The sequence below is a fragment of the Biomphalaria glabrata genome, chromosome 17 (genome assembly GCF_947242115.1).
Source record: "Biomphalaria glabrata chromosome 17, xgBioGlab47.1, whole genome shotgun sequence".
In the NCBI taxonomy this organism is placed as follows: Eukaryota; Metazoa; Mollusca; class Gastropoda; family Planorbidae; genus Biomphalaria; species Biomphalaria glabrata.
The window spans coordinates 4,717,368-4,743,778 of NC_074727.1; the positions used below are offsets into that span (position 1 = coordinate 4,717,368).

At 36.3% G+C, this 26,411-nt stretch overlaps 1 long non-coding RNA gene across 1 annotated transcript; it reads right to left on the bottom strand.

Annotated features, from left to right (window-relative positions):
* Positions 1-203: 203 nt before the first annotated feature.
* Positions 204-3,440, bottom strand: LOC129923559 (uncharacterized). The gene is made up of 3 exons (XR_008775518.1): positions 3,254-3,440; positions 1,574-1,849; positions 204-366 (listed from the first exon to the last, which is right to left on the bottom strand). It is a non-coding gene; the product is annotated as an uncharacterized LOC129923559 (long non-coding RNA).
* Positions 3,441-26,411: the final 22,971 nt, after the last annotated feature.

Sequence of the window (26,411 nt, forward strand, 5' to 3'; positions counted from 1 at the left end):
CAACCTTGCAGTATTCTATGAACGTGACCATGTCAGCCAAGACGTCTGCTGCTTATAACAGGGTGGATGTCCTGGCACTCTACTCTTCGCAGCACTTCCTCATTAGTTATCTTCCTTGTTTCTTGTCTGTATTGCGAGGGTCAAATGGAGAAATCTATTCATTTCTATTTAAGGTGAAAAAACATTGTTTTTGTTTTGGTTTTAATGTTTTTGCTTACTTGTCTCACTTCTGTGGTATATTCTCTCAGCAATTGCTGCAGTCTACTATCAAACAGCAGAGGCAGGCACAAAGATCACAACAAAACTCTTCCGTTTCCTGGACTTGACAGCAGCGAAGTCCTCGGTAACAACAGCAAGAGAAGACATCTGCAAGATACGCAGAGACATGTAGCGTTGAAGAGGCATGTAGCATTGATGAGGCATGTAGCATTGATGAGGCATGTAGCATTGAATACCCACACAGAGAAATAATAAAGGATGATGATAAGATGTCACAGCTAAGACCCCTAGAGTTTAATGACGATGATGGTGATGCTGTGATGATGAAGATGATGATGTCACAGCCCAGCCTCTTAAGAGAGTTTGATGACTATTATAATGCTTGATATTGATGATGATGAGATGATGATGTCAAAGCCCAGACAACTAGAGTTCCATAACGATGATGATAATAATGTGATTGTGATGATGATGATATCATAGTCAAGATCACTAGAGTTTGATGATGATGCTGTGATGAAGACGATGATGATGATGTCAGAGTAAAGATGTTTAAATAAATGTTGTGTTACACTTGTATGGAGAAGCTGCTCGCAAGGGCTCAAAACCTGGAAGGTGACACAAAAGAAGACTGATGACAAGAGTGGCGAAAAGAGTGACGAAAGAGTGATGACAAGACTGACGACAAGACTGATGACAAGAATGATGACAAGACTGATTACAAGAATGATGACAAGACTGATGACAAGAATGGTGACAAGAATGATTACAAGACTGATGACAAGACTGATTACAAGAATGATGACAAGACTGATGACAAGAATGGTGACAAGAATGATTAGAAGACTGACGACAAGAGTGACAACAAGAATGATGACAAGAGTGACGACAAGACTGACGACAAGAGTGACGAAAGAGTGATGACAAGAATGATGACAAGACTGATGACAAGCGTGACAACAAGAGTGACAACAAGAGTGATGACAAGACTGACGACAAGTGTGATGACAAAAGTGACAACAAGATGATGACAAGAGTGACGACAAGACTGATGACAAGCGTGATGACAAGAGTTATCACTAGAGTGGTGTCAGGCAGTAATACTTTTGAAAACAGAAGAGAGTTACAATAAGATAAGTTGTTAGCTTTTGAAGAGGATCTCGTTGGTTCGTTTCCTCAGGGATACACGGAGACTAACAGGGACACACGGGGACTAACAGAGACACACGGAGACTAAAAGAGACACACTGAGACTAACAGAGACGCACGTAAACTAACGGGGACACACAGCCCCAACAAACTAGCGAACATTAGACAAAAAGAAACTACAAACAGGCAATTGTATGTTGCTTACCGCTACATTGAAAGTAATCTTCATGACTTGAACAGGCCACACTGGAACTCAAATTAGGTAGAGACAGTAGATCGTTTTTTGGCTCGGTTGAGGCTACAGTGTCAACTCTGGGCTCTGTGATAAGAGTCTGCTGAGAATCTTGTGGCATAGGGTTCGTAGCTGACTGTAGATCATATTGTGAGTCAGGGTTGGAAGCTAATTGTAAAGCCGGCTGTGTATCAGAGTTGTCAGCTAACCGTAAAGCCATTTGCAAATTGCTCTGCTCCATTGTATAAACTAAATGCGAATATTCGTAAAATACAATCTTTTATATTTGTAATATAGGTCGAAGAGATAATTAATAAGGAAATGTATTCACAAATAAAAGTATTTATACCCGTAGACACAATATGGACATAGACAAAGTATAGACATAGACACAGTATAGACACAGACACAGTATAGACACAGAAATAGACATATTGTGTTCTGAAGTAATCGCAACGAGGTGTTGTCACGATGGCCCAGACTTTGACCTCTGCCCACTGACTTCCCCTGCCATGCTCTGTTTGGAGTATGACGTAATACTCTTTAATTCTGACGAAACACCCGACACTCGTCAAACACATTAAATTCCATATTGTCTAAAGTCAAATAGTTTAGTTCTCAGGGCCGGATTTAAGTATAAGGAGGCCCCCCCCCCCGCACGGGGCAGGATTTTTGTGGAGGCCCCTACAATTTTTCGAAAGCCTTGATAAAGATCCACTTACGATGAAAAATACTTATATCTAAAAGCATGTTCTATTTTAGCCAGCCGTAAAAATGCGAAAACATTGTTATCTCTTTTGTGGAGGCCCCATTCTTGTGGAGACCCCGGGATTGTAGCCCTGCCTGCCCTCCTTAACATCAGGCAAAAAAAAAAACAATGAGTTTTATTAAACTATTGGCAATTAATTATTTTGTTTAGTATCTCGACCAAGTGAAAGAAATTTTACTTGACTGATGAATGTATAAGATGAATTAGTCCCCATTATTGTTTGTTGAAAGAAAAAATGTGTCAATAACTATAACTAAGTATAAAAACATTCTTTTATATAGACAGCAGCCTGGCACAGTGGTTACCGTATTGGCTTGAGGAGACTGAGGAGACGATCTCTCGAGTTCGAATTTAGATGGCTCATTTTTTTTTTATAAATACATAGGATCATAGCATATTTAGAAAGCTAACATCATTAAATAGCGCTAAACAAAAATAATCGGTACAAATATTTCTAATCGCACAGATGTATTAGTGGTAGACGATATCTATTACAAATTTAATTACATGACTGACCTAAACTAATTTATACAACTACGCTCTGTATAAGCTTTTTTTTGTTGTTGTTTTGTTTTTTTAAAGAATTTTCTTTTTATTTTGTTTCTTTAGATTATCGGTATTGCACATTGGCAGTGGCGTAGCTAGTGTGGAGGGAGGGGGGGGGAGAATTTTAAAATCCCCCCGGACCCCCACTTGAGAGGGGCCACCTAGTGAGCATTTTTTTTTACATTAAAAATTAAATATTACGCAAAATTCAGGGGCCCCCCAAAGAGGTCAAGCCCCCTGGCCCCCAAACGATGGAAAATTCCTAGCTACGCCCCTGCACATTGGTGGCACAAATAAAACAATTGATTTAATATTCTTTAACAACAAACACTACTTACATTCGCTGATTTAAAAAAAATGTTAAACACATAAATGTGGAATATGGCGACTTTCAGATACAGCTTGCGGCAACTTAAATGTACAAGGAAACTGTTTCTAATTTTGTCACTGATGAATTATGTAGATTTTTTTTTACTTTCCGTAGGCTATGTGTACTCAAACATGTACCGTTGTAGGATAATTTAATCTAACCAGAGCTCCGTACATATTTGCAAATACAAATATAAGACATTTCTTTAGACTATTAATAGTAGATAAATAGAAAAGGTTCAGGATCTACACCTATAAAAGGCAAATCCCGAGATGACACATTCTAAATATCCCACTTGAAAGAAATGGGGCCCCAATTTCGGATTCTGGAGTAAATTTGTTAGCGAATTTTTAAAGAATAGAATATTGTAATAAATTTGAACCTAATCAACAGGAGTAAATGTTGAGTAAAAAGGAATACGTAGGCTTAATAATTCGTATGACAGTGTTGAACAAAAAGACAACACTGTAACTTCTGTTCAATCTGTTGGTCTACTCCCAAGACGGGACCACGGGCAGAGATGTAATGACGAACACTTCAGATTTATACATCATTCTTAACTCCTTCTCTCCTAACTGACGATACCAGCGTTGATTCCACAAGAATGTGGTAAATAATTACGGAGAGAGAGAGTTAAAATCTTTCTTGTTTTCAAAAGTCATACAAAGTTTACGATCATTTTTTTTTGTCGTTTATAAATTCAGCGATAAAGTAAGTTCCTTGTCATCATACTAAGTCCCTAATGTATTTAGAAAGTGAAGGTTTGGATAAATTGTCTTCATTTTGAGATCCTCATTCTGTCTTTTAAAATTCTGATTCAGTTTTTTATTCGAAAATATATAGACAGAACAACAGCTGCATGAGATCGGATAGATCAAAAATGTGAATTCATTTAATAAGTACAACTGTTTTCCTACGAAATAAGACATACTTGCGCACACTGAGGTGGCCCCGTGAGTCACCGCAGACATGAAACACGCCAAAATCAGGGTTCGTGTCGTCCTCAGTGACCTGACGTGTTGGCTTCGTGGTGAGGTCAATTTCCGTCTATTGGTCAAAGTGAGTTGAACTTTGACCCAAATAATGGAGCATCCTAGAGTTACAACTGCAATGTTGATAAAAGATAAGGTACTGCTGATGACGTAGAGACCAACGACGCTTGGTATATGAGTACATTGTGAGGCAGGGATTCTTAAAGCCAACAAAGTGACTGTATTTTTAAGTTTCACTTTCACTAGAACTGAAAATGAACTAGCACTCAGTACCCAAGGTAAACATACCAGGAAAGAACAGATAACTACAATCTTTACTCTGTTTGCCGTTACCAAAGTCTTATAGGTCGTTGGTCTATATATAGCTAAAAGTCTTTCCCCTGTAATTAGAAATGGTATAATCGTGCTGGTTATGAGTCCCCAGTGTCCGATGTTGGAAATGGCCAGGTCACACGTTAAAAGGAAATAGTCCAGAGCTTTGAAGTTTTGGAATGACAAATTGGGTGGAAAGTCTTTATTATTAGATCCAAGGGCACTGACCACTTCCGCGAAGTTCATCCCTGAGATTAAGTACAAACTGTCCGCTACGACCAGCCCCAATAGGAGTGTGTTTGCTTGTTTGTGAAGTCCGTTTCGTCTAAGAACTGTCAAGCTGATCGTGTTGGCTGAGAATCCCAACAAACATACGGCCGGTCGAACGTAGCACCTCAATATGGTGAGTACTTGGTACAGGTTCGTATCCATGAACACATCGCACATGTGGTCAACAAAAGGAGGCGGTGTACTGGTGGGCATCGACGTGGAGACAAGAACTCTAGTGTTGTACCACTGGTTCATTTCTTTTTTTTTATCTCTTAGATACTTGCACATTCAAGAGAGTCAAGAGAAATTTCGATAGATAAAAGCCACAGGACTGGTTGAACACACAGAATTGGTTGAACTCACAGGACTGGTTAAACACGCAGGATTGGTTGAAGTCACAGTGTTGGTTGAACTCATAGGATTGGTTGAACTCACATGGCAGGATTTGTCAAAACTCCAAAGATTGGTTTAACTCAGAGGATTGGTTGAACTCACAGGATTGGTTGAACTCACAGGACTGGTTAAACACACAGGGTTGGTTGAAGTCACATGATTGGTTGAACTCATAGGATTGGTTGAACACACAGGGCAGGATTTGTTAAACCCCAAAGATTGGTTGAACTCACAGGATTGGTTGAGCTCACAGGACTGGTTAAACACACAGGATTGGTTTAAGTCACAGGATTGGTTGAACTCATAGGATCGGTTGAACACACAGGGCAGGATTTGTTAAACCCCAAAGATTTGTTGAACTCACAGGATTGGTTGAACTCACAGGATTGGTTGAACTCAAAGGACTGGTTAAACACACAGGATTGGTTGAAGTCACAGGATTGGTTGAACTCATAGGATTGGTTGAACACACAGGGCAGGATTTGTTAAACCCCAAAGATTGGTTGAACTCACAGGATTGGTTGAACTCACAGCACTGGTTAAACACACAGGATTGGTTGAAGTCACAGGATTGGTTAAGGTCACAGGATTGGTTCAACACACAGGATTGATTGAACTCACAGGATTGGTTGAACTCACAGGATTGGTTGAACTCACAGGATTGGTTGAACTCACAGGATTGGCTGAACACACAGGACTAATTAGTTGAGCACCCCCTTTGTTTAGTGTATTTATTTATTTTTCTATATTTGACAAAGAAAGCTAGGGAAAGTGAAAAGGCATTGACCTCAGGTTTCGAAGAAAAGCGGGTCTAATGGAAAATAGCTCGTTCCTCTACCACCAAAGGGAAGTGCACCTTTGCCTGCGTTGTATTTAGCCATGAATGTCTCTCCAGGTCAGGGCTCCACAGTCACATGAACAAGTGTTCAACGAGATCAACCATAGTCGTTCTTCGACTGAAGTAGGCCAAACATTTTAGAAGTCAGTGGATTTCCAGGTCTAGTTGAATCTAAAAGTTAGTAAAACAAAAAATAATTTATTAATTTCTGTGAACTAATTATAGTCACTATCATCATTTTTTTCATTTTCTCACTTTGTTTCCTCTCTCGTTCTCTCTGTCTCTCTCTCTCTCTCTCTATATATATATATATATATATATATATATATATATATATATATGTACAGATATATATTTTTTAATGGGTCACTTTGTTGTAGGACTGGGGAAAACAAAATAGTTCCCAGCCCTGTATCAGGGTAGAATGAGGTCCAGACCCAGACTAAACTTAAATAGCTCGGCCTTTCTGATCATGTGACATTAAAATAAAACGTCCTCTAATACACAAAGAAAAGGAAATACAATTAGACACTTTTAACATAAAGTAGCCCTTTATTGGTTTTATGATCTTACAAACTGGCATACAATAAACATACTATTTTAACTGTTATTAATTGTTGGCCAGTGTTTTGTAACGTTGTAGACAATGAAATAAAAATACATTAAAAAAAAAAAAAAAGATTGCTCAATTGCAACATTATTTATTTCAATTCCTAAAATGTCGAAACATTTTTCCAACCTGACAATAACTTTTAGCATTAACGAAAAAGCAGACTAGGATCAAGGAGTATAGAGTTACTTCCCTTTGTTTTATTGGGAAATCAAATTGTATAATTTTGTTCTTGTTTCAAAGTATGCATAAACATGCTAACCTTTGATTTAACGATTAGCTTTTTTAGAAATTCCTTTACATGTTGTTCCGTGCGTGTGTAGTCACATCAATCAACAGCGTGTCATTCAATTAAAATATTAGCAACAGACGAGCGTCACAAACGACACTTTTATGAAAACTGATCGATCTTCAACAAAAATATTTTGAATAAAATTATCTACGTCTAAATGATACATACATACTTCGTCTATGTTTACATCGTAATATTTTATTTTTATTCATAATTTGAAAAGTCGTTTTATAAAGTAATGAGAGTCGCATTTTGCATATATATATATATATATATATATATATATATATATATATATATATATATATATATATATATATATATATATATATATATATATATATATATATATATATATATATATATATATATATATATATATATATATATATATATATATATACATTTTTGTATGATTATATATATATGTATAATGGCTGACGGTGAACAGAAATCGTTAACATTAAATAATTGAACACTCCTTTATTGTATCGTCGAATGGTTCAGGAAACAAGAATGATTACAATGTTCATATTTTCTTGACATTTCCTCCAGAGACCTTTAAAGATTTAGATATCGGAAAACAAATTTGATTCCACAGAGCCAATAATTTAACAGAGTTAACATTGTGAATGCACTGAATTGTTCATTTTAATGCCAACAGTTAAACAGACGTTAAAATGCAAATAGAGTAAACCAATTTTGTTATTCAGAATATTATTACTTACTGGCATTTTCGGTTTAAAACACACCTACCATGAACACTCTAAACATACTATGTAGGTCACAGCTGGGGCTGCGTAGCCACATGAAATACTGCATTCCTCATTAATCTTCGGACTCGAAGACAAGCCTTATTATTATTTTATTATAATTATTAAAATTATTATTATTACACTATAGTTAGTAAATCTTGTGTTTGTGCTTCTCTTTCTTACCTCCCTCTTTGTCTATCACACACACACAAACTCACACACACTACTACTGCCCTATTCTTTATAGTCTTTTTTCCCTCGGAAGTCATAATCTAACTTTGTGGATGCTTCAAATAAGCGTGTATAAATGTGGTCTGAAATCCGTTCAGTCAATTTCAGTAACACCTATCATTGTGTTCACAAATAAGTTACATGGGCACACAATGATACCTTCAGAATAGGACTTATCTTTTGAACCAATCATTTCAACAATATACTAAAACTATTTTGAAATACGCTATAAAAAAACGAACAAAATATGTTAATCACTAACAATTTGTTTTGTTGGTTTAAAATCCCTGGTTAGAACCTGCTCTTCTTGGTGGCAGAAGATTTACTACTCTTCTGCTTCTATAGCCGCCTTCTCTTTGCTCAAGTCATATCATTCTTCTTCTTCTTCGTTCTCATTTTACATGTCGGAGGGTTCACATCAGTAATCCTATATCTGTGATGAACCGCGCAGTGGGTTTCCAGATCAGGCAGTTCTCCGTATAGTTTTCGTTCTTTAGGAAGGTTTGGGGGCCAGAGTCTTGTTCGGGCCTCTTAATATAGTCTGCAGCTTTGAAGGACATGGTCAGCATTCTCTGGTGATGCTCCACAACGGCAGGCTTTGCTCGTCCCGACTTTAAGCTTCCGGAACATATGTTGTCTCATTCTGTTGTGTCCGGCTCTGAGTCGAAACATTATACCTTGGTCATGTCGAGATAATAATAGGCGTCCTTTTACTTGAGATGTGAGCTGGTCCGATTCTCATTTAGTCTACACTCTAATTTTCATTTCTTCTAGGTAGAGAGGGATTTTACATTTGTTTGTTCCTTCTTCCATCTTTGTATGTCTGCCTTGCCATTGCCTTAGAATTCAATGTGTGCTGGAATCCATTGAAGAACAGTTACCTTGATGTTGATGTTTAAGGTGTACAAGAGCTGTCCTGAGTTGCTTTATATAGGAAGTATGCGAGTTTTTCATGATGCATATACATGCATTAACTGTGGAAAACTCTGCCGCTCCAGAATTGGCTTGATCTGTCACACCAGATTCTGCCCCGTCTCAACTGGGCGCATCCATTGTCTTCCGGGACGTGGAGCCTTATCTATATAAAAAGTCTGTTTTGGCATCGGTCAGTAAGACAGTTTAACTGTTTTGGGTACATGGGTAGTTTATTAGTGTGTTAGCTGTTAGTTCCATTGCTTGTCTTTCTGCTTTATGTCTGTCTGAGAGATTGCCAGTTGCAAATTGACATTCTCCAGTCTTTCTCCATTGGGCCATTCAATTAGTAGGCCAGCTCCTCAATTTGTGTTGGATATTTTTTTAGTCATATCAGATAGCAGTGAGGGTCGTGGTGGACTCCAGGAGTCAAATTAAAATAGTTTGAAAGTAAAATAAACACTTTTTTAATTGCAGGATCGTTGGTTGGGGTCTAAAGTATATTTTAAAAATTATAATAAAAAAAAACATGCTTAAACTACTTAAAAAATTATATGAATACCGAAACAAAGTTGCATAACAAAAAATTATAATTTATGACAAGATAATAAAGATATCATTATAATTAATGTTACACTTTCATTTTAATATAGATGACAATTTTTTTAAAAAAAGGAAAATTGTCTGAAGTGATTTTGGTTGTGTCAAGAAACATGCGTGACCCCGATTGTTGGGAGTAAGGCCAACGCTTCGAAGCAGATGGCAATTTTTCCAGAGTAAATTCTAACAATACTGTGTTCGCACTCCATTTGAATTGCAGATATCGTGTTAATCTCTGGGTCATGACTAGAAAAAAAAACACTTTTAATTTGATTTTAGCCTGCGTGGTAATCAAGTTTGGTAATCAATGTTGATAATATTTCATTCTTTTTGCTTCATTACTGTGTGCTCTCCCCTTGTTGTGACCTATTGTTAAGGATACATTGTTATACATAGTGCTTGAATTCAAAGCTTTTTAATATCACACTTGATACTTTATTAACAATTTCCCTTAGTAATTATTTTTCCACACTGACGGAATTTTTCATTTTGCTCATTATTATTTCACCCCCCTGTTAGGATTAAACTTCAATAACTTTTTCATTTGTTATCAGAAAATGTTTTAGTTGGTATAGAATTAAAGAAGAATGCATGTTTTTTTTTATAGAACACAAAGTAAAGTTTATACTATTAAACATTAATTTAATTTAATGAGGTCAATTCACCGAGGGTATCATCAGTTAGGAGAGAAAGAGTTAAGCTTTTGTTTGACAGATAACATTAACTGTGAATATATGATTTTTTTTTTTAACGGATGGACCTGGTCATTTTGTAGACCAGCAGTTGAGATGAACAACGCAACCCAGCTTGTGGATACCTCTGTTAAAGCTGTGTCCCCTCCACCCTGTGTAGCTCAATTCGTGGTGTGTCAGGGTATTGTCCATTTGGACAGCGCATTACACTACACGATTTTTTATATCCTATTGTGTTACGTTCGACCAGCTATGTGCTTTCTAGGATTCATAGCCAACTCGATGAGTCTAGCCATACTTCAAAGAAACGGTCTCTATAAGCAATCCAACATCCTTCTGTTCGGACTGGTCATAGCTGACAGTGCATATCTTGTTTCAGGGATGAATTTTGCCATGATTATTAGTTACTTCGGACCTAACAAACTATATCCTACCCTCTGCGGTTATCAGTACGAAGAGGTGCTGGACTACTTTCTACAAATTTCAAACATTTTAATCAACATTATCGGCACCTGGGGTCATTTCGCAAGCACAACCATTCCAGTTCTTATTACTCTGGAAAGAATTCTGGCCCTGTTTAAGCCAATAAATTTTAAAGCCTTGGTTACAGCGAATAAGACCACAGCCTTAGTTATCTGTTCGTTTGTCGTTTGGTTGCCATGGATTTTTCTTACTTTCAGCTCAACTGTCATCTACAAAGTAAAACTGACACCCACTGTCACCTATATGCTAGCATTAGCTCAAAAGTCAGACTTGATATCTCACGTATCCGTGATAGATAAATACTTCATTCGAAACGTTGTCTCGTTCACCACTCTCGCCTTCATCACTTTCGGTTGCGGGGCAATCTGGGTGAAGATGAAGCTGACGTTGAAACAAAGACGTAAAATTGCCTCCTCCCGGAACAACAGCTCCTGGTCCCCCAGGACGACTCGCACGCTAGTTCTAACCTGCTTCATCTTTGTTCTGGTGCACGGCATGGCTAGCCTCACTGCCAACCTGTCACTTTTTTACGCTGGCCGCTGTGCGTACAGCCTTCATTTTTTTCTAAACGAGGGCGGACTTTTCATCTATCCGATCAACGCCTCGAGTAGCTTATTTATATACGTCTTATCCAACAAAAAACTCTACCAGGACTTAAAGATGATATTGCGGATTTAAAAGTGAACATGTTGACATATGTTTAAAAAATAAAAACATTGAAAAACTGAATCTGAAACATTGTTCTCATTCATTTTCTATTAAGATGTATATATTTTAATAATTTGTCCAGGCGGATAAATGATTTTAAGCAATAATTATAGAAGTGTATATAGTCTATATCTTTAAAAGTGACCATTGGATAGAGAGACTAATTATACGAAAAAGAAATTTACGAGAAAAAATATATCATTAGTAATGACTATCTTTATCAAACATCACACATTTCGCTGTTTATCTTCAAATAAAGGCTTATTTTATTGGGGAAATGAATTTTGATATTTTTTGTCAATAAGTTTACACTGTACCTACGCCTTGCATGTAAGATCAATTATTTATGTGATTTATGTTATAACATCTGGTTTCAGAAGAAAAACAAAGAACATTCGACATTTGTATCAGAAGAAATATTTAAATAATTACCTGTTATTGAAAGAGAAATGAATTGGAGATTGTTATGACGCAAAACAAAATGATACGTGACAGTCACGTGATTATTAAAAACAAAACCAGGATTTTGATATGCAGCGAAAGGAAACACAGAAGACTTTTGGTATGGAGGTCGGCTTTAGTTTCTGAAGTAGATATTTAGATATTACGACTTTCGACGTTTCCTCAAGGTTCGACACCCGACTCGGGCAGAGTTGTGTTTACTGAGCGCCTAAAGGCAGCACGGAAAAACTTTCTCCTAGATACCTCCCCCCCCCCCACCTGGTCCACAAATGAGATTGGACCAAAGCGCTCTGAGCATGCTATAAGCTATAAGTAGCGCTGTTTTAAATCCATAATTTATTTTCTTTATTTTCCTATAATTACGTATTGAACCTTTGCTCTACAGCGTTCATCATATTGTGGTCATTTCGCCTGTGTTATTTCGTTGTTTGAGTGTTACATCCTAACTGGCACAAGACACAGCGTGGAGGCACCTAACAAGATAAATTGTCAAAACTGAAAAAAAAATAATTTTGTGTTAGGGCAGGGTTTCCCAAACTGTGTTCCGCGGAACCCTAGGTGTTCCACAAACTACTGGAATAATTAACTAGTAGGCCACCCGTGGATTAACCTCTCTTGAAAAAACAAGCAATGAGTTCCGCGAAACAATCTCAATGTTCAAAGTATTCCGTTTCGGAAAAAGTTTGGGAAACACTGTTCTTGGACATGAAATTTGAACTTTTTGGGAGTGGACATTCGGTTGGCAGAGGATAATTAGGTATTTAATATTAAAGCAAGGCACTAGATTTAGGAGAATTTAATACTTAAAGTTGATCACAGTAATCAGCTGTTTCTTTACTTCGAAATGTAGCCTTAGAGTATATTTTCTGATGCAGGGTTAGGACATCAAAGGCTGTAAAACAAGCAAAATATATACACAAAAGAAGGCATATCTAAAGGGGAAGGACTCCGTCCTTAAAACTATATCTACCAATAATGTGTAAGCTATTTCCCTTATTCGATATCAAACAAAAAAATTAATTCCCAATAATTAATTGACTAATTGAGTTTTTTTTTGTTTACTGATTCATTAAAGTATCAACTTGATCGGAGAATGAGTGGGGGAGAAATAGCTTTAACTTTTATTTAAGAGGACTAAACGCGACAAATTTAGGAACTTCTGTGAATACTGAAGGAATAGTTTCCCTTGTTGGTATTACAGAAAATGATAAACTACCAGTCATTTTCTTTTATTGATTCATGTTTTGTCTATGTCAATGAATAATTGTGCGAAGTTTCAGCTTGATCCGAGTATAATGGGAGAAATAACGTGTACACACTTTTTACCAGACAAACAGACAGACAGAGTTGATATCAGCTTTGTAAACTAGCAGATACAATACAATACCATATTTCATAGACGACGTTTTCCTCAGTAGTTATAATCAATCACGCGGCTCAGACTGTTGCATGGTATTTATTTAAGTAAATGACAACGTTTTGTGGTCCATCTCAGTTTTTTGTGACGATAAAGTTAAGTTCCTTTCAGACATTGTGATCTATTGGGCAGATGATGAAAAAGTCCTCTGTTTCTGTGGCTCATGGCTAACGATGGTGTTATGTGGTCAGCACAACGACCAACCACCTTTACTTTCCCCAACTATAGTCAGGTACCCATTAGAGTTGGGTGGACTCAGGGGCGCCATTAATCCCGATGTTAAAATCCAAGTCTTCACCAAGATTCGAAACCGAAATCCTCGGTTCGGAAGCCAAGCGTTTTACCACTAAGCCACCGCTGAACGTTGAAGAAGGGAGAACAAGCAAGGGACGTTAGACAAGCATTTTTACAAAGCTTATATCGACTCACTCTGTCTGTCTGTCTGTCTAGGTAAAAAAGTTTGTAAACGTTATTTCTACCACACATATTCTTGGATATAGTTGAAACTTTTCACAATTATTTACTGGCAAAGACAAGACATGAATCGATTTTTAAAAATACCAATTAGTCAATTAATAGCTGGTAATTAATTATGTTATTTGATAACGAATAAGGGAAATTAACTTCTAGATTAGCAAAATATATAGTTGTAAGTGTGGAGTTGTTGTTTTTTCCTTTAAATAAGCGTTGTTTTTTAAATATATCCTTTCACCTTTCATATTTTTGCTTGTTAGAGATTTTGTTAAATTTATGATTTCAGTTGTGGTTCTCCAAACATCTTGTTTCAGGTTTGTATATCTGTGTATATTTGTAAATAAAAGAATACCTTTGTTTATTCAAGTCCTACATTAAGAATTTAATACACCTACATCAGTTTAGTTGTACTAAATATTTGGCGTAACAGCAACTGGCATAAATAAGCTGACTATTGTAAGCATGAAGTTGTTTTTTTTTTTCCTTATTCAGTTTCAACCATCACATATGCAAGCAGCATTAGCTTTTTTTTTTTTTTGGCTTAATCTTGAGACGGGGCAGAATCTGGTGTGGCTAATCAAGCCAATTCTAGAACGGCAGATTTTGCCACACTTCATACATGTGTATGCCTCTGATTCAGGGTTAGCGGACAGGGCAGCTTTCTTTTTTTCCCTCTTGATTAAGGCCGCTTCAATTCTTTTTCTGCAAGAAAAAAAAAATAGACGAGTGCTAAAACTATGTCACTTCATGTCTTTGAATTTCACTTCATTCAGAACTAAATTTACGTGTGTGCTGCCAATTAGGTCATTTTTGTTTTTATATAATACATTTGTAATGCTTACCGCATGCTCAGCGTGTGTATGTGTGTTTCCTATGTGATGGTGAGGCGGGGTTAGGCGATTGGTTGGTGGCTGTGCAGTGTAGAATGATGAAATATGAGTTGAGTACAGCAGACGATCTAGAGACATGAAAGAAAAAAAGACCTGTTTTTGTTGTTAGATTTTCTTTAAATATCAGTTTATTACATTATATATATATATGGCTCCTTTTGTCTCGAAAGGCAATGGATGCGCCCAAATGAGTCACTGGTTTTGGCTTAATCTTGAGATGGGGCAGAATCTGGTGTGGCTAATCAAGCCAATTCTAGAACGGCAGAATTTGCCACACTTCATACATGTGTATGCCTCTGATTCAGGGTTAGCGGACAGGGCAGCTTTCTTTTTTTTTTCCCTCTTGATTAAAGCCGCTTCAATTCTTTTGTTCTCAGCGAGGGTTGTCTCAGCACGCACAGCCTGTCTCCATGCACTCCGGTCTTTGGCTATGTTTTCCCACATACTTTCGCTGATGCCTGTGGCTCTCATGTCTTGCTTACATTACTATTAGATCTATACCTAATCTCAAGTTAAATCTGTGTGTAATTTAATAAAAGTGTTTAATAAAAGTTTTGTTCATAAGAGACGTTTGTTCAAGTTATTTGAAGTTCAGTTGAGCTAGTTAGTTAGAGCTACAAGCTAATCACACATGGTCCAATCTCTTTTGTAGACCACTGGGAATGGCGTGTGGGGTCTGGGAGAAGGCTTGCTGCCTTTAGGCGCTCAACTCTGTCGGGATTAGAACTCGAGCTCCCTTGTTAAGTTGCCAAGCCTTAGCCAAGTGGTTTTTATCTCACAGCCACACATCATCTTGAAATGTCATTCCCCGCCAGTACAGCAAGTAAATGCCTCTACTTTCCACAACTAAAGTTAGGTACCCATTACAGTAGGATGGACTGATTAGCTCCCTGAAAATCCCAAAATTAAAAATCCAAGTCTTCTCTGAGATTTGAACCCAAGACCCAGGTTCGGAAACAAAGCGTTTAAACACTCAGCCACCGCGCCCCCAATTTTGCTAAAACGTATTAATGAGATTATCATATAAAAGTAAAGTTCCCCTTTCAGATCTTGCGATCTATATGGCAGATGATGTAAAGCTCATCTGTTTCTTCGCCCACGGTTAACGAGGGTGTCATGTGGCCAGCACAACGACAAACCGCCTTTATTTTTCACCAACTAATGTCAGGTACCCATTAGAGCTGGGTGGACTCAGAGCACCCAAAGATACCAATATAAAAAAAATCCCAGCCTTCACCAGGATTCGAACCCTAAACTCCGGATTCGGAAGTCAAGTTCTATACCACTCAGCCACATCACTTCCAAAATTATCATATACCGTATTTAATACAAAAACATATCTTATCGATACTTCTTTTATTTTGTTTACCGGATACACCGAACAGCTATTTTATTGATTTCTCTCAATGTATGAAAATCTTATGTAGCAATAATTCCTAGTCTTAAAAGCCTAGGTTTTTTAAACAAGAACTTGAGTCGAGTACCCAGGTTGTTTAGCAACCCGCAAAATTTAAGGCTTTGAAGTAGTTTTTTTATTCGTCAGAATGCATACGAACACGAATAACACGAGTACCCAGGTCATCATTGTCATTTAGCAATCCGCAAAATGTTTTTAAAGTTATGAAGTAGTTTTTTATTCGTCAGTATGCATACGAACAAGTTGCTCGAAGCGTTAATGGGGTAGATGTAATACTTGATGTCATTGACGAAGAAGTACTGAATCCTCTGCAGGGAGTCTGTTATAGGGGCACAGATGGTGATCGTACCGTGAATGACAACAAAGATAAGGCAAGTCACCAACAGAGTTCGGGTCGTTCTTGGGGACCAGGTCAGCTTGCTCTGCGACGTGGTCAGCCTCCTCCTCTGTTTTAAGGCGATGCTCATTTTGACGGATATAACGCAGCACCCTATCGTGACGGCAGCTAACGTGAGGAAGGAGACGCCGCTGTTGACGACAAATACGGTCAAGACGGCGACGACGTTGGCGGCTGGTGAATTTTGAGGCACGAGTTCCATAAATGTGGTTGTGCTTGACAACTTGGCCGAAAGTATACGATGAAAAGACAGATCACACAGAATCCATGGTATCCAAACAATGAAAGAAGAAATAACTGCTATTTTGGTTATTTTTGTCGTGATGACAGCTTTGAAAGCCATTGGTCTAAAAATAGCCATGAGCCGCTCCAGAGTGATTAAAATTGGTATTAGGGTGCTTGCATAAAAACCTAAGGATGCGGAAAATTTAAAGATTATTTGCGAAATTAATAGAAAATAGTCCAGAGTCTCGTTATATTGAAGACCGCAATAAGAAGGGTATAATCTGTTCGGTCCAAACATCTGTATAATTGATGAATAGTTCAAACCAAACAAGAGATAGATACTATCGGCTATGATCTGTCCGCAGAGAAGTATGTTCGGCTGTTTGTGCAGTCCGTTACGTCGAAGTATGGCAATGCAAAACATATTCAAAGTAAAGCCCAGTACGCAAATGGCTGGCCGGATGAAGCATCTAAACAGGTACACGAACATGTATTGTTCAAAAGTGTCCATCTTGATCAAACAAATGTAGTAGGCTGGCGTGGCCAGTGTGGTGGACCGAGTTGTAGGGACACGGCCTAATGCTTGTGTTGAGTTGCTCATCTTCAAGGCTTTCAATATATGCAGAAACTATAAAACTCGACTGAAAACAGAAATTTAAGATATAAAATAGTTTTGTTTTTTAATTCGTAGCTGCATGGGTGATGATAAAAATTTAAATTTCCATAATTACTTTTTCTTCCCTAGTGCTTTAAGAGCATGGAATGGGTTGGCTGTGTCATCCAGGAAAACCAATGTCTAGGGACACGCATAGGACGTAATCATCTTCCCCTTGTTGAACTAACGTCTGTATTTTATAAGATACGAAGCTGAAAGCATACAGTAAATAGCAACGCAATGACGTCCCCCTCGCTGTTAAAAAAGAGTATAGTGCCATTTTCATCCCTTGCGATCTATAGGTCAGATGATGTGAAGGTAGGTTTCGAAGACCGACATTATGTGGCCAGCACAACGACACACCGCCCAATGTGGAGGTACCCATAAAAAATCCCAAAATTCAAAATCCCAGTTTTCACCTAGATTCGAACCTGACACCCCACGGTTCTGAAGCGAAGCGCTTTACTATTTCCTCATTTTTGCTGTTACATATATGAAATCTGTGACCAAAGAGCATAAACTGCTTGACTGCCTATTAAAGAGGCTAGGGTTCGAGGTAAATTGTATTTACTGAGCGCCTAAAGGCAGATACCCTACCCCCTTCTCTTTCTGAGATGTCCACATGACATGATTGGACGAGAGAAGTGCCTAGTATCCTACAGCAAGACAATATATATTTGCAAAGCGAAAGTGAGCAAAATTTTGAGCTGTTAGCGAACATTCCCCTCTCGTCTGCTGGTATTAGAAATGTACTGAAATCTCCAGAAAAAGTCTAGCGGTCAAACGATAATAAATTCCCGTTTCCAGGTCGAATGCTTACGATAGTATCACGTGATAGCCGCCTTGTCGTTTGGTATGCGCTCTCGAAGAGCCACAAAACTACGAAATATTATTTGCGAATTGACCAGTAATAAGTGACACAACAGCTAGGAACGTCCTAACACTGATCAATGTTGCTCAGTTAGGTGGGTAAGGGTTAATGTCTTTACGTATTCACCCAACAGTACATCCAGTAAAATATTGCAATAAAAATTAAATTCCAAGATTTTCTTCTTTTTTTTAATCAGTATTTGTACTTTCATTTTTAAATCAAACATCTAAAAATATTATTTCGTTTAAAACATAAGTTATGTTGTTACCCAAATCAGAACTTGCAGAAGCTCCTGATATGCTTGTAATAAATAGTAATAAATACAGTTTTTAGACGGGGTTAGAAGTCATGTGAATGTCAGCCTGACCTTTAGAAATCTGCTCTGGTGCAAATAATGAAACCTGTTACAATGATACTTGTCTCACTGTCAACAGGTCATCCTATCCTGCATTGAAATGATTCACTTAATGACTAGGTCGTACAATACTTGTGAGACTCTACACAATTTTCTCAACAAGTCTTTGCCAATAGCTCTCGGAAAACGATCCCTGAGTGTATCACAAGTTGGTGGGTCAAGATGGCTTTGTGTGAGCCCGATTTAGTAAAATGCTGCTGTGTGTTGTGTTGAGTGTTTTTGTGTGTTGATTGTTCTACTTATAAATAACCTCGATTCCATTGATGATGGATCAATAAAATTAATTTTTTTTTTCTGAATAATATTATTTGAATTAAAGCAGAAGAAAACAAGTGAACTTGAGATATTACAAAATAAGGTGTCACTTTGCGCAGGCTCTCTTGATTGTAAAACTTTGACGACTGTTCCTTCCTCTCTCCTCTCCCCCAAGCGGTGTAATCAAACAGACATCATGTTTCAAGCACTTCTCAAGATCTATGTCTGTCTCAAGGATTGGAAAACATTTTGGACGAGAGCTCTTGTATTATAATTAATGTTTTTATTTTTAATTCCGTAAAGTTTCTATGGAAGAACTCTTGTATCATATATTATGTTCTTATTTTTAATTCCGTAAAGTTTCTATGGAAGAGCTCTTGTACCATATATAATGTTCTTATTTTTAATTCCGTAAAGTTTCTATGGAAGAGCTCTTGTACCATATATAATGTACTTATTTTTAATTCCGTAAAGTTTCTATGGAAGAGCTCTTGTATCATATATTATGTTTTTATTTTTAATTCCGTAAAGTTTCTATGGAAGACGCGTTTGATTCATTTGTTAAAGAAACTTTTTGTCCAATCCTGGATGGATTTTGTAGCTTAAAAAAAAAAAGAATTTAAAAATACTTTTTTTTTAAAAAAAGACAATACCTCCTTTATGCAACTTATTGAGCATTTTTTTTTCTTAAAAATAATAAATGTTAGATTTAAAAACATTTTTACCACGCCCCCTTCTCCCCGAGAAAGAATCCAGGTTAAGTGAATGTATAGATCTAGTACACCTTTTAATATTCCAATGAGAAGCATTTACTTCTGGACTTAGAAGGTAATGCGCAAAATTGTCCTAAACATTAATTTATTAAACTCTGGAATCTATACAGTCTTACATAAGGAGATTCCCGAAAACGAAAATCCTTTCTAAACCGATGTAAGATCTATACCTAGATATAGTCATTAGCCAAATTTACATTTATTTATTTTTACTTTGAAAAATTATAACGGTCAAACTAGAGTTTTCTCCATGTGGCCAACGAGCTAGTAATTCTTTTCTCAGCGATATACATCTACTGTTAAATTTCTAGGAAAATCGTTTTAACCGGTTTTTTTTTAGATCAGCTGTCCTACTACTCACCCAGGTTCCTACATGAAGGAGTGACTTAAATAGAGGTATTGTAAAATATATTCTACACACTTAACGACCAACCGCCTTTACTTTTCCCCAACTTATGTCAGGTACCCGTCAGAGCTGTATGGACTCAGAGGCGCCCAAAGATCTTGAAATTAAAAATCCTAGTCTTCACCAGGATTCGAATCCGGGACAACCGGTTTGGAAGCCAAGCGCTTATCGAAATGAAAAAAAATGTTTTAATCCTTCAAGAAGAAATCACGAAAAGAATAATCACGCACTAATACAAGGATGTGTGTTTCCGGTAGAAGGTATGTGGTACAAGGATAAGTGTGGTACAAGGATAAGTGTGTGGTACAAGGATAAGTGTGTGGTACAAGGATAAGTGTCTGGTACAAGGATAAGTGTGTGGTACGAGGATAAGTGTGATACAAGCATAAGTGTCGCACAAGGATAAGTGTGGTACAAGGATAAGTGTGGTACAAGGATAAGTGTGTGGTACGAGGATAAGCGTCTGGTACAAGGGTATGTGTGTGATACAATGGAATGTGTGTGGTACAAGGGTATATGTGTGGTACAAGGGTATGTGTGTGGTACAAGGCTATGTGTGTGGTACAAGGGTATCTGTGTGGTACAAGGGTATGTGTGTGGTACAAGGGTATGTGTGTGGTACAAGGATATGTGTGTTGTACAAGTATAAGTGTGGTACGAGGATAAGTGTATGGTAAAAGGATAAGTGTGGTACGAGGATAAGTGTGTGGTACAAGGATAAGTGTGGTACAAGGATATGTGTGTTGTACAAGGGTATATGTATGGTACAAGGGTATGTGTGTGGTACAAGGGTATTTGTGTGGTCCAAGGGTATGTGTGTGGTACAAGGGTATGTGTGTGGTACAAGGGTATGTGTGTGGTACAAGGGTATGTGTGTGGTACAACGGGTATGTGTGTGGTACAAGGGTATGTGTGTGGTACAAGGATATGTGTGTTGTACAAGGATAAGTGTGGTACGAGGATAAGTGTGGTACGAGGATAAGTGTGTGGTACAAGGATAAGTGTGGTACGAGGATAAGTGTGTTGTACAAGGATAAGTGTGTAGTACAAGGATAAGTGTCTGGTACAAGGATAAGTGTCTGGTACAAGGATAAGTGTGTGGTACGAGGATAAGTGTGTTATACAAGGATTTGTGTGTGTTATACAAGGATATGTGTGTGGTACAAGGGTATGTGTGTGGTACAAGGGTATGTGTGTGGTACAAGGGTATGTGTGTGGTACAAGGGTATATGTGTGGTAGAAGGGTATGTGTGTGGTACAAGGGTATGTGTGTGGTACACTTGAACACAAACAAACAAAAACAAATACACTTGAACACAAACAAACAAAACAAATACATTTGAACACAAACAAACAAAACAAATACATTTGAACACAAACAAACAAAACAAATACACTTGAACACAAACAAACAAAACAAATACATTTGAACACAAACAAACAAAACAATAAACGTGAACACAAACAAACAGAAACTAATACGCTTAAACATAAAGACACAAAAAGACACAAATTCACCCACTATGAATGGATTACACACAGAACATAAGAGCCAGTGGTAAACCCAGCCAGAAGACCAAGGATTGAGTAAATATTAAATTTGTGATTCGATAAAAAAGTGGAATTGGACGCGTGAATTTAAACGAAACAATCTTGTTAAAGAGAAAGCTGACTAGGCAATACATTGAACATATAACAAAATGTTATGTGATAAAGGCTTATAACAGACTTCTAACCTACAAAAACGTCCAGACTAGCAAACATCAAAGTTCAAGGCCGAAAGTGAAAAAGGTTTTCAGCAGACGAAAGACACGACCTGTGATTAGAAGAATATTTCAAGCTGTTTAGGTTCGGAGGGGCTGAAGTTAGCATCTATCGGTAACTAGCACATCTATGTCTTAAGAAAAGTTATTTTTAGATTTATGTAGCCTGTCTGGCCGGCGGTCAGTCCAACTGTCATGTTTAAATCTCAAAAACTAAAAAACGATACGGTGGTTTTCATTTTATTTTATAACGTTTTCCGAATAGTCGCTACGACTACATTTGAATTTCTGAAAATATTTTATTTTTTTAAATAAAATATGCAGAACGTTTAGTATGCTTTGAAAGACACCATTTTTAAAACATAATTTTAAAGACTTATATAGTATGAACCTTATAACCCTTTTATTAGTATTAGGATTTCATTGTATTAGGGCACTAAGTGTTGCTCAAAAGTTGAAGACGAAGACAAAATTAAAGATGTTTTCATAAGTCATTTTAAAAATATCTACCAGTTGGAACCTATAAACAAGGAGGCTCAAGAATGTTTTCTAAAATATTGTAAACAGTTGAAGCAGACCGATGAAGAACTTTTGGAGACCCCATTTACTCTAGACGAACTCCAAACTGCACTAGACTCGACACAAAACAACAAATCTCCCGGACCGGACGGTCTGACATTTGAATTCTATAAGACTTTTTTTCCTTTAATAAGTCCTCTATTACTGCGACTGTATAGTGACGCTGTTAAAACAGGACAACTTCCAAAAAATTTCAACGAAGCATATATTACACTATTAGCCAAAAAAACAACAGATAACAGTTCTCCAAGTGACTACAGGCCCATCTCACTACTCAATACAGACTATAAACTACTGACAAAAATGATTTTTAAACGACTTAAACCCTTCACTCCCCAACTCGTAGGACAAGACCAATACTGCACCCACCCCGACAGGAGTATTGATAGAATGACACATTTTATTCGAGATTTTATCATGTACAGTCATGAAAAAAACTCTAGCGTTGCCTTGTTATCTGTAGACCAAGAGAAAGCTTTTGATAGAGTCAGCCATAATTTCCTCTTTAAAATATTAGAAAAATGTAAAATCAGCCCTTTTTTAATAAAATGCATTAAACTAATTTACACCAATGCCAGCAGTAGACTAATAATCAACCATTCTTTAAGCCAATCCTTTCCAATTCAAAGATCTGTTAGACAAGGCTGTCCTTTATCCCCCTTTTTATACATCCTTTGTCTAGAACCTTTTCTAGAATCTATTAGGTCAGATCCATCTATCAAAGGAACAAAAATCCCGGGACCCATCCCAGTAGTTAAAGTTAAGGCTTATGCCGATGACACAACATTTTTTCCCTCCTCTGAAAATGATATTAATAACATAGTTAAAAAGTTTACAATGTTTGGCCATGCCAGTGGTTCTAAAATTAACATAAATAAATCCTCAATAATGGGTGTAGGGAGGTGGACATTTAAGGAAAAATATTCTTTTAAACTTGTAAATAAAATCAAAATATGTGGTATAGAATACAATAGTAATCCCTTTTTCTTCTGTGAAGATCAGTGGAAAAATATTATTATTAAGGCATCCAATTTAGTTAACAGGTACAAGCACACAGGTTCTACTATTTTTGGTAGAGCCATCCTTATAAACAATTTGGTCATCCCAAAGATAGTCTATTTAGCCAATATTATAGAACCTCCTACAAAATACATATTTCAATTAAATAACATAATTAGAAGTTTCATCTTCAAAAACACACTTAGAAATATCAAACATACTACAATTATTCAAAACAAAGAGGATGGGGGGATCAATTTACAAGACATCAAAACTAAAATATGTGCACTCAGATTAAAATTCATAGGTCAAGTAGTTAAGAATCCAAATGATTTTCCTTTTACAATATATTATTATGGTTTGAGATTAAGCAATCTAATTCCAATACAAAACAACATTCCACACTATTTTGGCACAAACTTACATCCTTTTTATAGATCCATCTCAAGAACTCTTTCTGGCAATGAACCTTTAATACACAATAAATATAAAGAAATATACACAACATTAAAAAAACAGTTACAAGAAAATTTAGCTATTAGGATTAAATGGGGAAAAGATTTAAATATAACAGATTTTAAAGTCACTTTTACTAACCTTCATAACAAACACATTGCAACAAAAGCTAAAGAAATATCTTACAGACTTATCTTTGGGATGACTCCATTTTCAAAGAAAAAACCTGGTGTAAAATATTGTAAATTTTGTCAATCTGTTAATGGTGAAAATGAAAAGCATTTATATTTAGAATGTTCTTTATTTAGTAATGTTAGAAATACTGTAAGAGATTTATTAGAAGGAAATTGTGAAACCTATGTGAATATTAATTTATCTATTCTCTTAAACAAGTTGCCTAAAGCTAAACACAAGATGATACATAATTTTAACTTAATAATTTTATCAGAATACAGAAACTTAGTATGGAACAGTAGACTTAAAGCTGTGTATCATAATGTCAATTTTAACCCTAATGATTTGGATAAAATATATAGAAATATAGTTGATTTTAAAATTAAACACTATAAAGGCTAACCCCAAATGTAATTTTATATTGATCCATTGTATGTACATATGTTATATATTAAATCAAGGAATTTTTTTTTTTTTTTTTTTTTTTTTTTTCAAGGATTCCTTTATTTTCTTCCAATGAATTGGAAGGTTCCTTTTTTATCATAAATTATCAATTCACAAAGTCTGTTTAAACAATGAAGAAAATAAGTTTTGAATGTATGGGTGTGTGTGTTTGTATAAGTAATAACTATTAAAAATTTGCATGTGTATGTATTTAATACATCATTTATTTGCTTTAAAATTATAATTACTAAAAATTACCTATAAACTATTTATTAATCTCTTTTTTCAACAAGAGAGACAATTAGGACTGGAAGATGCAAGGTGGAAACTTCTTTTGGTTACATCCCTTTGACCAAATTAATAAATTTTCAAGACAACCCAAACAGGACAGGATTTCATGAAAATGGAGCAAATGGAGTACTAAATTTAAAAAAAAAACAAAAACACTATCACAATAAATAATAATAATAATAAATAATGAATTTAATCTTAAAATGAGTTATATTCCAAAATGAAATAATTTTGTAAGCTCTTAATAGACGTACTTACTTTAAGCTCTGTACTTTATAGAAACCAAATTGTTTCATAATATGTACATTTTTGTAACTCTATCAGACCCTAGAGAATTCCTAAAGATATAGGATGGAGGTCCTTTGTCTTAGGTTCTTAAGGGAAAAATTGTCGCAAAAATAATAGAAATAAAAATAAATTTTTAATAACTCATAAGTCACTAAAAAAAATAAATAATAATAATAATAAAAAAAAATAATTTTTGGGAATACTTAATTTAAGGAGCACTTTCCAAATTTGTGTGAATGTTTTTGGACCCTTGATGTCATCAATTTCTGGACATTTGCTGTCATCATTTCATGGACCTTTGCTGTCACCTTTTCTGAACCTCTGCTGTCATCATTTTATTGGACCTTTGCTGTCATCATTTTATTGGACCTTTGCTGTCATAATTTTTTTGGACCCCTGCTGTCATCATTTTCTGGACCCCTTGCTGTAACCATTTTATGGATCTTCGCTGCAGCCTACTCCGCGAACATACTGAAAATCCTGCAATATGACTTTGATAAAAATGTCTTTTTTTTTATGAAATTTTCCTTGTACATTTATTAATTTAGAATGATATTTTGTGTGTTTTCTTGGAAAAAAAAAAAGAAAAAAAAAAAAAAAAAAGAAGCCCAATAAAGAGGCCGAGCCCAAAAAAGAGGCAATGCCCAAAAAAGAGGCAAAGAAAAGAGGCAAAAGCCCAAGGATTCCTAGGATGTACTAAGCTAGACAACTGAAGTCAAAAGCTAAAAAGCTGAGGTTTCCTAAAAAAAAAAAAAAAAAAAAAAAAAAGTGTTGCTCAAATGAATAATTTGTTAAGGAAGGATGTATACCCAAAGTCATTTTGGGAATATTAAGTGTGATTACGAAAAGTCCTCCTACAGTTTCGACAAACAACAACTCACGTAGTGTCGTTTTAAAATCTTTTTCGTAAAACCAGTATGTAATTATTGGCTTGGAAGAAAGTCTTTGCAGTGTAACTTCCTCAAATGGCTACGTTCTGACATGTAATATTGAAATCAGTTCATTCATTATGGCTTTAGTTCAAAGCATCAACTGATACAAAATCTCTACTTTCTAGGGTAAAACGTGCACCTTGTAACAAGTAAACTGGTGCATTTTTTCCCAAGAGACTTTAAAATATCGCGTTAGTATTCCAAAAAGTAGCGTTATTGTGGGGCCTCTCTGTTACGCCGACCACCTTTCAGATCACTAAAACAAAGTGCTCTGCCCAGCGTGACTGTCGGACTGTAAGAAGCTCATACCATTTCGCAAGAATATCGCTGCGTGTAGTGCGGTACTGCCACCGTATGTCCATGATGGTGTGCTCTCTCTAAAACCGTAAAAAGTAGTCGGTTTAAATCGGTTTCTATTTCGGTAATCTTTCTCAAAACCTAGTCTAGGTTTTACT